This window comes from Scyliorhinus torazame, chromosome 15 (assembly GCF_047496885.1).
Source record: "Scyliorhinus torazame isolate Kashiwa2021f chromosome 15, sScyTor2.1, whole genome shotgun sequence".
Classification (NCBI taxonomy): domain Eukaryota; kingdom Metazoa; phylum Chordata; class Chondrichthyes; order Carcharhiniformes; family Scyliorhinidae; genus Scyliorhinus; species Scyliorhinus torazame.
In genome coordinates, this window is record NC_092721.1 from 200,424,778 (window position 1) to 200,440,896 (window position 16,119).

The 16,119-nt window shown below is 52.1% G+C and overlaps 1 protein-coding gene across 5 annotated transcripts in view; it reads left to right on the forward strand.

The window, feature by feature from the left end:
- Nucleotides 1–16,119, forward strand: part of gdpd5b (glycerophosphodiester phosphodiesterase domain containing 5b) — a 317,896-nt gene that overhangs the window by 206,793 nt on the left and 94,984 nt on the right. The gene's annotated exons all lie outside the window — the stretch shown is intronic.

A 16,119-nucleotide genomic window follows, 5' to 3' on the forward strand; every position in this document is an offset into this window, starting at 1 on the left:
CTATCACCAAATTAACTATAAAACCATTTCCATGGCCATTGCAGACTCCCTCCCCCTTCTGACCTTTGTCCGATCTCTGGGGGCGGAACGGTGGCGCAGTGGTTAGCACTACTGCCTCACGGCGCGGAGGACCCGGGTTCGATCCCGGCCCCGGGTCACTGTCTGTGTGGAGTTTGCACATTCTCCCCGTGTCTGCGTGGGTCTCGCCCCCACAACCCAAAGATGTGCAGGCTAGGTGGATTATCCACGGTATGTTGCTCCTTAATTGAAAAAAAATAATTGGGTACTCTAAATTTTTAAAAAACTTCCTCCGATCTCTGCCCTCCTCCGATCTCTGCCCTCCTCCGATCTCTGCACTTGTCCATCCCTCATTTCCTTACTCTACCAGAGGTGCCCATGGAGGTCCTCAGCTAGGGATGCCAACCGTGATCAACTGGAGTTTTCATCGCATGATTTGGTAAATGTCTGATTATCTCCTCTGGCTCAATGTCCATTGCAGTCTTATTCAGCTCGTGTGAAGTCCTCTGGGGTGGTTTACTCTGTTCCCATTTCAATAGCTCTGTTGTTTAATTTTTGCAGCAGGTTCTGTGTTAGAGTACCCAATTAATTTTTTCCAATTAAGGGGCAATTTAACGTGGCCAATCCACCTAGCCTGCACACCTTTGGGTTGTGGGGGCGAAACCCACGCAAACACGGGGAGAATGTGCAAACTCCACACGGACAGTGACCCAGAGCCGGGATCGAACCTGGGACCTCGGCGCCGTATGGCAGCAGGTCTAACCCACTGCGCCACCGTGCTGCCCTCACCATTCCCAATTTAAAAAAAGAAAATCTACTTGGCAGAAGGTTCGGATTTCAGGTGCTTGACAGAGACAGCTTGAGCATATTTCTTTGTTTAACACAGCAAATTGGTGTAATCTGGAACACACTCCCTGAGTGGGTGGTGGAAGTTGATTCAATAGTAACTTTCAAAAGCAAATTGGATAAGTGCGTGAAGAAAAAAAAATGACAAATGCAATGGAGAAAGAGCTGGGGAGTGGGATTAATTGGGTAGCTCTGCAATGGAACCAGCAAGACTGTGGGCCAATTGACCTCTCCTTGAGCTGTACCATTCTATGATTCTATGAAAGGTGATATGTCCACAGTAAATCAGTGACGAGCATCCCAGGTGGGCTGCACGATTGAAATCGGAGCTTGTTCACTGACCATGAATAAGATTAAATACATTTTTTTTTTGTGTTTTGAAACTCATTTTATTGGCTTTTCTCATATTTATAAACAGTTGCTGTGTATACATTACATTTTAAGATTAAATACATTTAATGCACGCAGATTATTTCAGAAAGAGTTACAGAAAATGCTTAAATGTTCATATCGTAATTGAACTGTCATCAACTTCAAATGGTAAAAACAAAAGAAATATTTACGCTTGATGCAGAGTTCGGTTCTCACAGTCAGTGTTGTGAGCAATCAACTCTCACCTCACACTTACCCTTTCTTTACACGCGAATCACTTCAGTCAGACTGTTGGCAATAAATACTGGGCTGCACTTGGGCAGGACAAACAAGGCAAGGAATACATGATAAATGGGAGGACCCTGGGAAGCACCAAGGATCAGCGGGACCTTGGTGTGCATGTACACCGGTCCCTTAAGGTAGCGGAGCAGGTGGATACAGTGGTTAAGAAGGCATATGGTATACTTGCCTTTATTAGTCTGCATTTAAGAGCAGGAAGGTTGTGCTGGGACTGTATAAAACGTTGGTTAGGCCACAGCTAGAGTATTGTGGGCAGTTCTGGAATCCACATTACAGGAGGGATGAGACAGCACTGGAAAGGGTGCAGAGATTTACCAGGATGTTGCCCGGGCTGGAGAGTTAGCTTTGAAGAGAGAGTGGATAGATTGTTTTGCTTGGAGTAGACGAGACTGAGGGGGGTTGGGGGGGGGGGGGGGGAGACATGATTGAGATGTATAAAATTATGAGGGGCATAGAGCAGACGGGAAGAAACATTCCCCCTTGGTGGAGGGATCAATGACCAGGGGGAAGGAGGTTTAGAGGGGATGGGAGGAAAGACCTTTTTACCCAGAGGGTGGTGGGAGTTTGGAACTCGCTGCCTGAAAGGGTGGTGGAGGCAGAGACCCTCATAACATTTAAGAAGTATTTAGATGTGCGCTTGCGTTGCCAAGGCGGACAAGGCGATGGGCCAAGTGCTGGAAAATGGGATTAGTATAGTTAGGTGGTTGTGCGCAGATGCGATGGGCCGTAGGGCCTTTTCTGGTGCTCTAGACGACGATGAATCTCTGACTCTATACGTAAATCAGCGGAATGCGGCAACGCTGCGCGTGGGTGACGGGTCAACAAAATGTCTGGTGGGCCGCACTGGCCCGGCTGCATGTGCCCCCCCTCCCCGGGGGGCAGGTTTCCCACCACCGCAGTAAACCTTCAATTAACATTGACTGACTGGACGATGTTTCAGCTTAACGCCATTTATTGAGCCGTGTCAGTTTAATGTTTCCCATTTCACTTTAACATCGTTTGCCACAGGTGTCCTCGCTGTGGGCTGTCTGCCCACATGACGCTTCCTGTGGTGTTTCCACCCTCGCCCTCGGTCTCTTTTACCTGCCGACCCCTGACCTCCTGTTCACCCCGGGGGTTCAGCGGCTCCCTGCTTCTGGCTTCGCTTCCTGAACTCGCTTCCGGGCTCCATCTAGTGGCAGAGGCCAGCTGTTGCAGGCAGTCCGGACTTCAGCTGCTACCAGCACCAACCAATGGAGCTTGGTCAGTCGGAAAGTGCTGCGCGTTGAAGTGAGTGCAATCATTTTTTCTTTTTTTAATTTGGAGTACCCAGTTAAAAAATGTCCAATTAAGGGGCGATTTAGCGTGGCCAATCCACCTAACCTGCACATCTTTGGGTTGTGGGAGTGAAACCCACGCAGACACGGGGAGAATGTGCAAACTCCACACGGATAGTGACGCCAAGCCAGGAGTCAAACCGGGTCATCAGCGCCACAGTCCCAGTGCTAACCACTGCGCCACATGCCGCCCTGAGTACTGTAATTTTAAACAATTTAATTATATATTGTTTATATATTGTGCTGGTTTAGCACAGGGCTAAATCGCTGGCTTTGAAAGCAGACCAAGGCAGGCCAGCAGCACGGTTCAATTCCTGTAACAGCCTCCCCGAACAGGCGCCGGAATGTGGCGACTAGGGGCTTCTCACAGTAACTTCATTGAAGCGTACTTGTGACAATAAGCGATTTTCATTTCAATTTTCATTTCATATTGTGTTTATTTTCTATTTGGCGATGAGGTTTATTTTGCAACTTGGATTGCACAGACCTGTACATGTATGGTACAGTATTTCAACTAGCATGCCGGTTTTCCTGGTTGAGAAATGTCCGAAAGATCCTAACTCTGGCTTTAACAAGGATCCGACAGGAACCCATTGTTCACTTAAAGCTGTGGGGCGGGATTCTCTCAGCCCGGGACCGGGCCGGAGAATCCCCGCGACCGCCGCGAATTGCGCCCCGCCGCCCCGATGTCGGCACGCGATTCTCTGCAGAGCGGAGAGTCGGCGCCATTGGCGCGGCGCTGGTCGGGGGCCGCTCTATGCGGCCCCCCCCCCCCCCCCCTGCCGATTCTCGGTCCGGGATGGGCCGAGCGGCCGTCGTAAAAAACCCGAGTCCCACTGGCGCCGTTCACACCTGCTCTGACCCGGCGGGACCTTGGCGTGGAAGGGTCCGGGAGCGGCCTGTGGGGGGGGGGGGGGGAGAGGGGGGTGTCCGACCCCGGGGGGGGGGGGGGGTGTCCTCCGATGTGGTCTGGCCCGCGATCGGGGCCCACCGATCGGCGGGGCGGCCTCTCTGGCTGGGGGCCTCCTTCCTTCCGCGCCGGCCCCTGTAGCCCTGCCCCATGATGCGCCGGGGCCGGCGCGGTGAAGGGTACCACTGCGCATGCGCGGACCCTGCGGCGCCCAGTTCATGCCAGGATCAGCAGCTGGAGCGGCATGAACCATGCTGGCCCCCTGTAGGGGCCAGAACTGCTGATCCTGAGGCCATGTTGACGCCGTCGAGAAACGCAACAGCGTTTCCCCCGGCGTCAACACTTTAGCCTCAGGATCACAGAATCCCACCTGTGATTTTCAGGAATGCAACTTTAAATGGGAAATTACTGTCGGAGTGCTGTTTACTCACCCACTCACCTCAGTTAACTTACTGTGATTGGAGGCTGTCATTTTAACTTCACCTCTTCTGCCAGCGATATCGTAGTTGCCGCCATTAGGTAGTGAGTCGCAGGGTGCGAGAAGGGGCCAAGTTTGATTGTTAAGTCCTATCTTACTGACCTATTGGTTGACTGCTCATTCCTTAATGAACCTGTAGCTACATTCGAATAGGATGAGACCATTCAACCCGTCACAGCCATCCTGCCACTCAATCAGCTCATGGCTGATCTGTAATGCTCCATCTACCCATCCTGCTCCATAACCCATCCCCCAACGCACCCTATCAATCTCCAATTTTAAAATGATCAGCTGACTGAGCGGCGTTTTGTCGGAGGAGCAAGATCCAGATTTCCATTATCCTTCATATAAAGAAGTATCACCTGACCATTCCTGAAAAACCTATCTCTACGGTTGTCCCTTCTTCTGGAAGCCCCCCCCCCCCCCAGCAGATCCATCCTATCCCTCTCCATCTACTCCATCAAATACGTTGATTAATTTTAGACCTCTCAATTAGTTTGCACGATTAAGGAATAAAAGTCAATTTTCTCTGATAATTTAACCCTGCGATCATTCTGGTAAATCACCTCTGCACCCTCGCCATTCTCCACCGTGTTTGGTACCCAATACGAGGCCGCTGATGCCTAACAGTGTTTTGGAAATATTTAGCAGAATTTCCTGTACTTATTCCTCTATTAATAAAGTCCAGGATCACACACTTTCTTGAACAAGCCTCTCAGCTTGTCCTGGCAACTTCAAAAATGTATTTGCTACATTTCCAAGTTTAGAACCCACCTCTCTGCCCATCTTTCTTACTAGCTCCTTACGTGGCCCATTGTCAAATTTTGTCTTATAATGCTCTTGCTATGCACCTTGGGATGTTTTATTACCTTAAAGGTGCTATATAAATGCAACTTGTTATTGTTCATGTCACCTGTGAATTTTGAAATTATGCCCCCTGCATTCAAGTTATTATGATTTCTCAAAAAGCATGGTGTTCTTCATGTCAATCCCTAGGTGGCACCACTGGATAATACCCTCCAGTGTGATAAATAGCTGCTTACTGTCCTCTCTTTTCTGTCCTTTAGCTATTTTTTTATACAGGCTATTTCTGTCCCTTAAAGCCCTTTGCATTTAGCAAATCTTTATTATTGCTGAAAAGAAAGAGGTGTTTGTTTTGTTATGCTCTTGACGTAACATAAGCTGCTTCCTTGATGTGCGCTCTGACAAAGGAAGGTTCAGATCTGGAGATAGCTTTAACACGTTTATTAAACTATTAACAATTCTCCTACTTGGATTCGACGCTACAGTTAATCCTGCTATAGCTACTCAGACTGACTAACCAGTCTGCTACAATCCACGTGGTGGGAGTGATGTTCAATCAACCCTGGGTCTGTACTCACTGAGTGTCTCCACTGGAAAGAGACTGAGCATGTGTGATGTGTCCTTTTATATGGGTTGATGTAATGCCCTCCTATGGTAGTGTCACCTCTGTGTGTATCGTGACTGCCCATTGGTCGTGTCCTATCTTACTGACCTATTGGTTGAATGCCTGTATGTCATGTCTCTGGTGTTCCCACTAGTGTCTAGCTAGGTGTAGTGTATGTACATTAAACCTTTGTGTACTTACAGTGATGTATATCACCACAGTGTTGTCAAAGTTTTTCATCTTGTACTCATCAGGACAAATGCAAGAAGGTCAAATTTCAAATTATCGCACAATTTATATTACAGGAGAAAAGTGTGCTGATTGGTTGGCAAGTCGACTCTGATTAGCTGAGGATTTGCCATGGAGGCAGCAACAGGGAACCATAAGCTCCCCAAGCTCCCGTGTAATTCATGAAAAGGTGCAAGGTTAGATTCTCCGTGCTTCCGAGCCGAAATCACAATCGGCATGGGGGCGGAGAATGGGCGTTGACGCTGAAATCCGGCGTGAATCCGCTCCCGCGATTCTCCGGCCTACACGGCGTGGGTAGGGGGCCATTGACAGAGCCCCCTGCCCTGCGATTCGCCGACGAAAACTGGTCACGTTTTGCCTGTCGGGAACGGCCAGTGGCGGCTGTGGAGTCAGTCCGTGGCGGCCCTGATAGGGGGCGGGGGGATCCTTCACCGGCGGGGGCCTCACGGGTGGCCAGGCTAGCGATCGGGGGCCACCAATCCGCGGGCGTGTGCAAATTCGGGGCCGGTCCGCGCTGGATGGCCGCCGAAGGCGGGGTCTCGTGTCGACAGCCGGAGCTGTGAGGAGCACTCTGGGCCATGCTAGTCCCCTTCAGGTAGGAGAATCACTCTGGACTTTCTTCAGCAAAGTCCAGAGTGAAATGCCCCCGTTTTGACGTTGGAGTGGGGACATAGCCCCATTATTGGAGAACCCCACCCCTTATGTTTGCAGAGATTGGGTCCGCCTCAGTAACACCTCAACCAATGAGAGCCAACTTGCCAACCAATCCGCATCCATTTCTCCTGTCGGATGAATTGTTGTGATTGTTTGAAATTTGGTATTCTTGCGTTTGTCCTGATAAGTGCAAGACGAAAAGCTTCAACAACATGTCTCTCTTTTCAGCGAGATTCACGTTCTGTACCTGCATTGTGTTGAATTTTTGAAAAATCCCTTTTGGATGTTAACTTGCGCAGCACCAATCACACAACCGTCCTCCAACCTTTTCATTACTTCAAAGTACTTATCAAATTAGTTAAATACAATTGGCTATTGCATCAACAGAATCCGTCGGGTATAAGAGTTTGTTGAAGTCAGTCAGGAACCTCCCCAACCACTGTGCTGACTGACACCAGATAACAGCAGGGATTGGGCGCTGGGATCTTCCTCTCCCTGTGTGGCTCAGGGTCCCCTGTACTGGCTGAACCTCCAGAGCAGAGCGGCAGCTGAACATCTGGTCACTGCTGCAGGAGCCTCTGATACAAAGAGGAACTTTTCAAACAGCCTGCACTTGTATCAACAAGCAAGCAGCACAAGCTGGTCATTCAGCAGTCACACTGAGCCCGCAGTCAGACTGTGGCGGACTCTCTCCCTCAGGACCTCACTGAAACAAACCTGTGTCTTGTGCTCACAGTTTACACGTGAGGGTCTCCGCAGGAACCGCCCCTCAATTTTTCTGGCAAAGTGCGTCATTGCAGTTATCTACGCCTGGTGAACAAACATGGCCAGATCCAAATACCAACCCAATCAGGGCGGCCCTCCTTGATATCGAGAACCATTTTTCTGTAATATTTAAGAAATACTTTATTCATCTTTTTCTTGTGAGTGGGGACCGCCTGTCTGCGCGTGGGAACGTATCTGTCTGTGAGCGCTTGGGGACGTGTCTGTCTGTCTGCGTGTAGGGACGTGTCTGTCTGTCTGCGCGGGGGGACGTGTCTGTCTGCGTGTAGGGAACGTGTCTGTCTGTCTGCGTGTAGGGACGTGTCTGTCTGCGTGTAGGGACGTGTCTGTCTGTCTGCGTGTAGGGACGTGTCTGTCTGTCTGTGTGTAGGGACGTGTCTGTCTGCGTGTAGGGACGTGTCTGTCTGTCTGCGTGTAGGGACGTGTCTGTCTGTCTGCGTGTAGGGACGTGTCTTGTCTGTCTGCGCGGGGGGACGTGTCTGTCTGCGTGTAGGGATGTGTCTGTCTGTCTGTGTGTAGGGACGTGTCTGTCTGCGTGTAGGGACGTGTCTGTCTGTCTGCGTGTAGGGACGTGTCTGTCTGCGTGTAGGGACGTGTCTGTCTGTCTGCGTGTAGGGACGTGTCTGTCTGTCTGCGTGTAGGGACGTGTCTGTCTGTCTGTGTGTAGGGACGTGTCTGTCTGCGTGTAGGGACGTGTCTGTCTGTCTGCGTGTAGGGACGTGTCTGTCTGTCTGCGTGTAGGGACGTGTCTGTCTGCGTGTAGGGACGTGTCTTGTCTGTCTGCGCGGGGGGACGTGTCTGTCTGTCTGCGTGTAGGGACGTGTCTGTCTGTCTGCGTGTAGGGACGTGTCTGTCTGCGTGTAGGGACGTGTCTGTCTGTCTGCGTGTAGGGACGTGTCTGTCTGTCTGCGTGTAGGGACGTGTCTGTCTGCGTGTAGGGACGTGTCTGTCTGTCTGCGTGTAGGGACGTGTCTGTCTGCGTGTAGGGACGTGTCTGCCTGCGTGTAGGGACGTGTCTGTCTGCGTGTAGGGACGTGTCTGCCTGTGTGTAGGGACGTGTCTGTCTGTTTGCGCGGGGGGACGTGTCTGTCTGCTTGTAGGGACGTGTCTGTCTGTCTGCGTGTAGGGACGTGTCTGTCTGTCTGCGTGTAGGGACGTGTCTGTCTGCGTGTAGGGACGTGTCTGTCTGCGTGTAGGGACGTGTCTGCCTGTGTGTAGGGACGTGTCTGTCTGTCTGCGCGGGGGGACGTGTCTGTCTGCGTGTAGGGACGTGTCTGTCTGTCTGCGTGTAGGGACGTGTCTGTCTGTCTGCGTGTAGGGACGTGTCTGTCTGCGTGTAGGGACGTGTCTCTGTCTGCGCGGGGGGGACGTGTCTGTCTGTCTACATGGGGGGACGTGTCTGTCTGTCTGCGTGGGGGGACGTGTCTGTATGTCTGCGTGGGGGGGACGTGTCTGTCTGCGTGTAGGGACCTGTCTGTCTGCACAGGGGGACGTGTCTCTGTCTGCGCGGGGGGACGTGTCTCTGTCTGCGCGGGGGGACGTGTCTCTGTCTGCGCGGGGGGACGTATCTCTGTCTGCGCGTGGGGGACGTATGTCTGTCTGCAAGAGGGGAGGTGTCTGTCTGTCTGCGCGGGGGGAACGTGCCTCTGTCTGCGCGTGGAGACGTGTCTGTCCGTCTACATGGGGGGACGTGTCTGTCTGTCTGCGTGGGGGGAACGTGTCTGTATGTCTGCGTGGGGGGGACGTGTCTGTCTGCGTGTAGGGACCTGTCTGTCTGCACAGGGGGACATGTCTCTGTCTCCGCGTGGAGACGTGTCTGTCTGTCTACATGGGGGGGACGTGTCTCTGTCTGCGCGGGGGGACGTATCTCTGTCTGCGCGTGGAGACGTGTCTGTCTGTCTACATGGGGGATGTGTCTGTCTGTCTGCGTGGGGGGACGTGTCTGTCTGTCTGCGTGTAGGGACCTGTCTGTCTGTGCGGGGGGGGACGTGTCTCTGTCTGCGCGTGGAGACGTGTCTGTCTGTCTACATGGGGGATGTGTCTGTCTGTCTGCGTGGGGGGACGTGTCTGTCTGTCTGCGTGTAGGGACCTGTCTGTCTGCGCGGGGGGACGTATCTCTGTCTGTGCGTGAAGACGTGTCTGTCTGTCTACATGGGGGATGTGTCTGTCTGTCTGCGTGGGGGGACGTGTCTGTCTGTCTGCGTGTAGGGACCTGTCTGTCTGCGCGGGGGGGACGTGTCTCTGTCTGCGCGGGGGGGACGTGTCTCTGTCTGCGCGGGGGGGACGTGTCTCTGTCTGCGCGGGGGGACGTGTCTCTGTCTGCGCGGGGGGACGTGTCTCTGTCTGCGTGGGGGGACGTGTCTCTGCCTGCCGGGGGGACGTGTCTCTGTCTGCGCGGGGGGACGTGTCTCTGTCTGCGCGGGGGGACGTGTCTCTGTCTGCGCGGGGGGACGTGTCTCTGTCTGCGTGGGGGGACGTGTCTCTGCCTGCTGGGGGGACGTGTCTCTGTCTGCGCGGGGGGACGTGTCTGTCTGCAAGAGGGGAGGTGTCTGTCTGTCTGCAAGAGGGGAGGTGTCTGTCTGCGCGTGGGGATGTGTCTTTCTGTCTGCACGTGGGGACGTGTCTCTGTCTACATGGGGGGACGTGTCTCTGTCTGCGCGGGGGGACGTGTCTGTCTGTCTACACGGGGGGGGCGTGTCTCTGCCTGCGCGAGGGGGCGTGTCTGTCTCTCTGCGCGAGGTGAGGTGTCTGTCTGTCTGCGCGTGGGGACGTGTCTGTCTGCGCGAGGGGGCGTGTCTGTCTCTCTGCGCGAGGTGAGGTGTCTGTCTGTCCGCGCGTGGGGACGTGTCTGTCTGCGCGAGGGGGCGTGTCTGTCTCTCTGCGCGAGGTGAGGTGTCTGTCTGTCCGCGCGTGGGGACTGGTCTGTATTTTTAAATAATATTTTATTGAGGTATTTGAAAATTTTTATGACAGTAACAAAAACAATGACATCAACATGGTAAAATAAACATCCCCCCCCCTCCCCCACCCTCCCCCCCCCCCCAGCCCAATCTTCACGCACCTCAAACATACAACAACAATCCGCCCGCCCCTTGGAATACTGCTGACATTTTAATTTTCCCCGAGAAAATCGACGAACAGCTGCCACCTCCGGGTGAACCCGACCATTGACCCTCTTAAGGCGAACTTTGTTTTCTCGAGACTGAGAAACCCAGCCATCTCACTAACCCACACTCGGGGGCTTCGAGTCCCTCCACATTAACAAGATCCGTCTCCGGGCTACCAGGGAGGCGAAGGCCAAGACGTCAGCCTCTTTCGCCCCCTGAACTCCCGGCTCTTCCGACACTCCAAAGATCGCCACCTCCGGACTCGGCACCACCCGTGTTTTTAGTACCGTGGGTATTGCCGTAGCAAAACCCTGCCAAAACCCTCTAAGCTTCGGGCATGCCCAAAACATGATTTGCTGGGCTTCCCGCGCACCTCGCACACCTATCCTCTCCCCCGGAAAACCTGCTCATCCTAGCCACTGCCATGTGTGCCCGGTGGACTACCTTAAATTGTATCAGGCTAAGCCTGGCGCACGATGAGGAGGGATTAACCCTGCTTAGGGCATCCGCCCATAGACCCGCCTCTATCTCTCTTCCTAGCTCGTCCTCCCACTTGTCCTTCAGCTCCTCCACCGGGGTTTCCTCCGTCTCCGAAAGCTCCTGGTAAATATCCGATACCTTCCCCTCTCCCACCCAGGTACTGGAGACTACTCTGTCCTGTATCCCCCGTGGCAGCAGCAGCGGAAAGGCCGGCACCTGTTTTCTCAGGAAGTCTCGCACCTGCAAATACCTAAAACCATTCCCTGCTGGCAATTTAAATTTATCCTCCAAAGCTATCAAGCTGGGAAAGCTCCCGTCGGTAAATAGATCCCCCATCCTTCTAATTCCTGCCCTCTGCCAACTCCACGAACCCGCCATCCAGCCTACCCGGTACAAACCTGTGGTTATTATAAATCGGGGTCCAAATCGATGCTTCTTCCACTCTCTTATATCTCCTCCACTGCCCCCAGATCCTCAGAGCCGCCACTACCACCGGACTTGTGGGGTATCGGGCCGGCGAGAACGGCAGAGGTACCTTTACCAATGCTCCCAGACTGGAGTCTTTGCATGATGCCGCCTCCATCACGCCCATGCTGACCCCTCCCCCACTACCCACTTCCTAATCATGGCTCTATTAGCCGCCCAGTAGTAATTGCAGAAGTTCGGCAGCGCCAACCCACCCTGCCCCCGACTGCGCTCCAGCAACACTTTCTTCACTCACGGGGTTTTACTCGCCCACACAAAGCCCAAAATAATCTTATTCACCCTTATTCAATCTTATTCGCTTGAAAAAGGCCTTAGGGAGACTTCTGGTTGCGGGTATGCGGAGCTAAGTCGCACATTCGGCGGCTCCCGCAAAAACGGACTTTTGGGCTCTTTTCAGGGCCCCCAACAGCACTTTTTCGATGTTTCCCAGTGTGGGAAGGAGTCTATAACAGCTCCCCGTCAGTATATGGCTTCAACATTGGGCAACACAGTAGCATTGTGGATAGCACAATTGCTTCACAGCTCCAGGGTCCCAGGTTCGATTCCGGCTTGGGTCACTGTCTGTGCGGAGTCTGCACGTTCTCCCCGTGTGTGCGTGGGTTTCCTCCGGGTGCTCCGGTTTCCTCCCACAGTCCAAAGATGTGCAGGTTAGGTGGATTGGCCATGATAAATTGCCCTTAGTGTTCAAAATTGCCCTTAGTGTTGGGTGAGGTTACTGGGTTATGGGGATAGGGTGGAGGTGTTGATCTTGGGTAGGGTGCTCTTTCCAAGAGCCGGTGCCGTCTCGATGGGCTGAATGGCCTCCTTCTGCACTGTAAATTCTATGTTTAAAAAAAAAACTAGGAGCGGGGCAACAAAAAAGGTGGTGGTGGACCCGAAGAAGGTGCGAGGGAAGGACAAAATGGCGGCGGGCGGAGACCAGGCAGCGTGGAGGCAGTGGGCGGAGGAGCAGCAGGAGGGTATCCAGCGCTGCTTCAGAGAGATTAAAGCAGACCTGCTAGAGCCGATGAAGGATTCTATTGATAAGCTGCTGGAGACACAGACGGCCCAGGGGGTGGCGATCTGCGAGGCTCGACAGAAGATCTCTGACAATGAGGACGAGATCTTAGACCTGGCGGTAAAGGTGGAGGCGCACGAGGCGCTCCACAAGAAATGGCAGGACCGGTTCGAGGTGATGGAGAATCGGTCAAGGCGGAAGAATCTGCGGATTCTGGGCCTCCCGGAGGGGCTGGGCGTGGGGGCCTATGTGGTCACCAAGTTGAACTCGCTGATGGGAGCGGGATCCTTCCAGGGGCCCCTGGAGCTGGAAGGGGCCCATAGAGTGCTGGCGAGGAGGCCCAAGGCTAACGAGCCTCCGCGGGCGGTGCTGGTGAGGTTCCATCGGTTTGTCGATCGGGAGTGTGTGCTCAGGTGGGCCAAGAAGGAGAGGAGCAGCAGGTGGGAGAACGCGGAGGTTCGGATATACCAGGACTGGAGTGCGGAGGTGACGAAGAGGAGGGCCGGGTACAATCGAGCGAAGGCGGTGCTGCACAGGAAGGGGGTGAAGTTTGGCATGTTGCAGCCGGCGCGACTGTGGGTCACCTACAAGGACCGGCACCATTACTTTGAGTCTCCGTAGGAGGCCTGGGCCTTTGTTCAGGCCGAGAAGTTGGACACAGATTGAGGGTCGGGATGGGCGATTGGGGACTGTGGTTGATATGCTATGTTTATTTTTGTTTCGAGGTGGGGGCCTTTGTATTGCTCCGGGTTTCTTTTCCCGGGGGAGGGGGGTATGGAGGGTTGCTTTTCTGGACTGTGTTTTGTACTGAGCCCTGTTGGGTTCCTTTTTCATTTTGTTATTGATATTTTATGAAAACCTTTAATAAAAATTATTTATTTTTTTAAAAAGAAAAAGGCCTTAGGGATGAAGATGGGGAGGCACTGAGAGACAAACAGAAATCTGGGGAGGACCGTCATTTTCACGGTCTGTACCCTCCCCGCCAGTGATAGCGGGAGCATGTCCCATCTCTTAAAGTCCCCTTCCATTTGTTCTACCAACCGGGATCGGTTTGACTTGTGTAGTACCTCCTATTTCCGGGCCACCTGGATTCCCAGATATCGAAAGATCTTCCCGACCATTCTAAGCGGCAGCTCTCCCAGTCTCTTCTCCTGCCCTCTTGCCTGGATCACAAACATCTCGCTCTTCCCCATGTTCAATTTATACCCCGTAAAATTGCCAAATTCCCCCAAGATTCGCATTACTTCCCCCATCCCCTCCAATGGATCCGAAATGCACAAGAGCAGGTCATCTGCGTAGAACAAGACCCGGTTCTCCCCCCCCCCCCCCCCACCCCCCTCGAACCAGCCATTTCCAGTTCCTGGAGGCTCTTAACGCCATGGTCTCTATGGCCAGAGAAAACAGTAATGGGGAGGGGGGGCACCCTTGCCTCGTCGTTCGGTGTCGTTCAAAATACCCTGACCTCAGCCGGTTCGTACGCACACTCGCTACTGGTGCCTGATAGAGCAACCGCACCCACTGGAACCAATGTCCTAGGGGGTGCTTTTGCTAACACTGTTGGGGAGGTTTTAAACTAATGTGGCAGGGGGGTGGGAACCAGATTAGGAAGTTAGAGGTCAGTAAAGAGGCAGCAACTAAAGCCAGTAAGGTACTAGATAAGAAACTCAATGTGACTAAGGGGAAGAGTTGACAGGGAAGAGGTGATGAACACAAAGGGACAGGTGGTCTGAGGTGCATTTGTTTTAATGCGAGAAGTGTAGCAGGTAAGGCAGATGAACTTCGGGCTTGGATTAGTACCTGGGAATATGATGTTATTGGTATTACTGAGACTTGGTTGAGGGAAGGGCAAGACTGGCAACTAAATATCCCAGGGTATAGATGCTTCAGGAGGGACAGAGAGGGAGGTAAAAGGGGTGGAGGAGTTGCATTACTGGTCAGAGATGATATCACAGCTGTGATTAAGGAGGGCACGATGGAGGATTCGAGCACTGAGGCAATATGGGTAGAGCTAAGAAATAGGAAGGATGCAGTAACATTGTTGGGACTTTACTACAGGCCTCCCAAAAGCGAGCGTGAAGTAGAGGTACAAATATGTAGACAGATTATAGAAAAATGTAGGAGCAATAGGGTGGTCGTGATGGGTGATTTTTAACTTCCCCAACATTGAATGGGACTCATGTAGTATTGGAGGCGTAGATGGAGCAGAATTTGTAAGGAGCATCCAGGAGAGTTCTTTCAAGCAGTCTGTAAATAGTCCAACTTGGGAAGGGGCCATACTGGACCTGGTATTGGGGAATGATCCCGGCCAGGGGGTTGAAGTTTCAGTCGGTGATTACTTTGGGAATAGCGATCACAATTCCGTAAGTTTTAGAATACTCATGGACAAAGACGAGAGTGGTCCTAAAGGAAGAGTGCTAAATTGGGGAAAGGCCAAGTATAACAAAATTCAGCAGGAGCTAGGGAATGTGGATTGGGAGCAGCTGTTTAAGGGTAAATCCACATTTGAAATGTGGGAGTCTTTTAAGGAAAGGTTGATTAGAGTGCAGGACAGACATGTCCCTGTGAAAATGAGGGATAGAAATGGCAAGATTAGGGAACCATGGATGACGGGTGGAATTGTGAGACTAGCGAAGATGAAAAAGGAAGCATACATAAGATCTAGGCGACTTAAAACTGATAAAGCTTTGGAGGAATATCGGGAAAGTAGGACAAATCTCAAACGCGCAATAAAGAGGGCTAAAAGGGGTCATGAAATATCTTTGACTAACAGGGTTAAGGAAAATCCCAAAGCCTTTTATTCGTATATAAGGAGCAAGAGGGTAACTAGAGAAAGGATTGGCCCACTCAAAGACAAAACAGGGAATTTATGCGTGGAGTCAGAGGAAATGGGTGAGATTCTTAATGAGTACTTTGCATCGGTATTCACCAAGGAGAGGGACATGATGGATGTTGAGGCTAGGGATGGATGTTTAAATACTCTAGGCCAAGTCAGCATAAGGAAGGGGGAAGTTTTGGGTATTCTAAAGGCATTAAGGTGGACAGGTCCCCAGGTCCGGATGGGATCTATCCCAGGTTACTGAGGGAAGCGAGGGATGAAATAGCTGGGGCTTTAACAGATATCTTTGCAGCATACTTGAGCACGGGTGAGGTCCCGGAGGACTGGAGAATTGCTAATGTTGTCCCTTTGTTTAAGAAGAGTAGCAGGGATAATCCAGGGAATTAGAGACCTGTGAGCTTGACGTCAGTGATAGGCAAACTGTTGGAGAAGATACTGAGGGATAGGATCTATTCACATTTGGAAGAAAAGAGACTTATCAGTGATAGGCAGCATGGTTTTGTGCAGGGAAGGTCATGTCTTACAAACCTAATAGAATTCTTTGAGGAAGTGACAAAGTTAATTGATGAGGGAAGGGCTGTAGATGTCATATACATGGACTTCAGTAAAGCGTTTGATAAAGTTTCCCATGACAGGTTGATGGAAAAAGTGAAGTCGTATGGGGTTCAGGGTGTACTAGCTAGATGGATAAAGAACTGGCTGGGCAACAGGAGACAGAGAGTAGTGGTGGAAGGGAGTGTCTCAAAATGGAGAAAGGTGATTGGTGGTGTTCCACAGGGATCTGTGCTCGGACCACTGTTGTTTGTGATATACACAAATGATCTGGACGAAGGTATCGGTGGTCTGATTAGCAAGTTTGCAGATGATTCTAAGACTGGT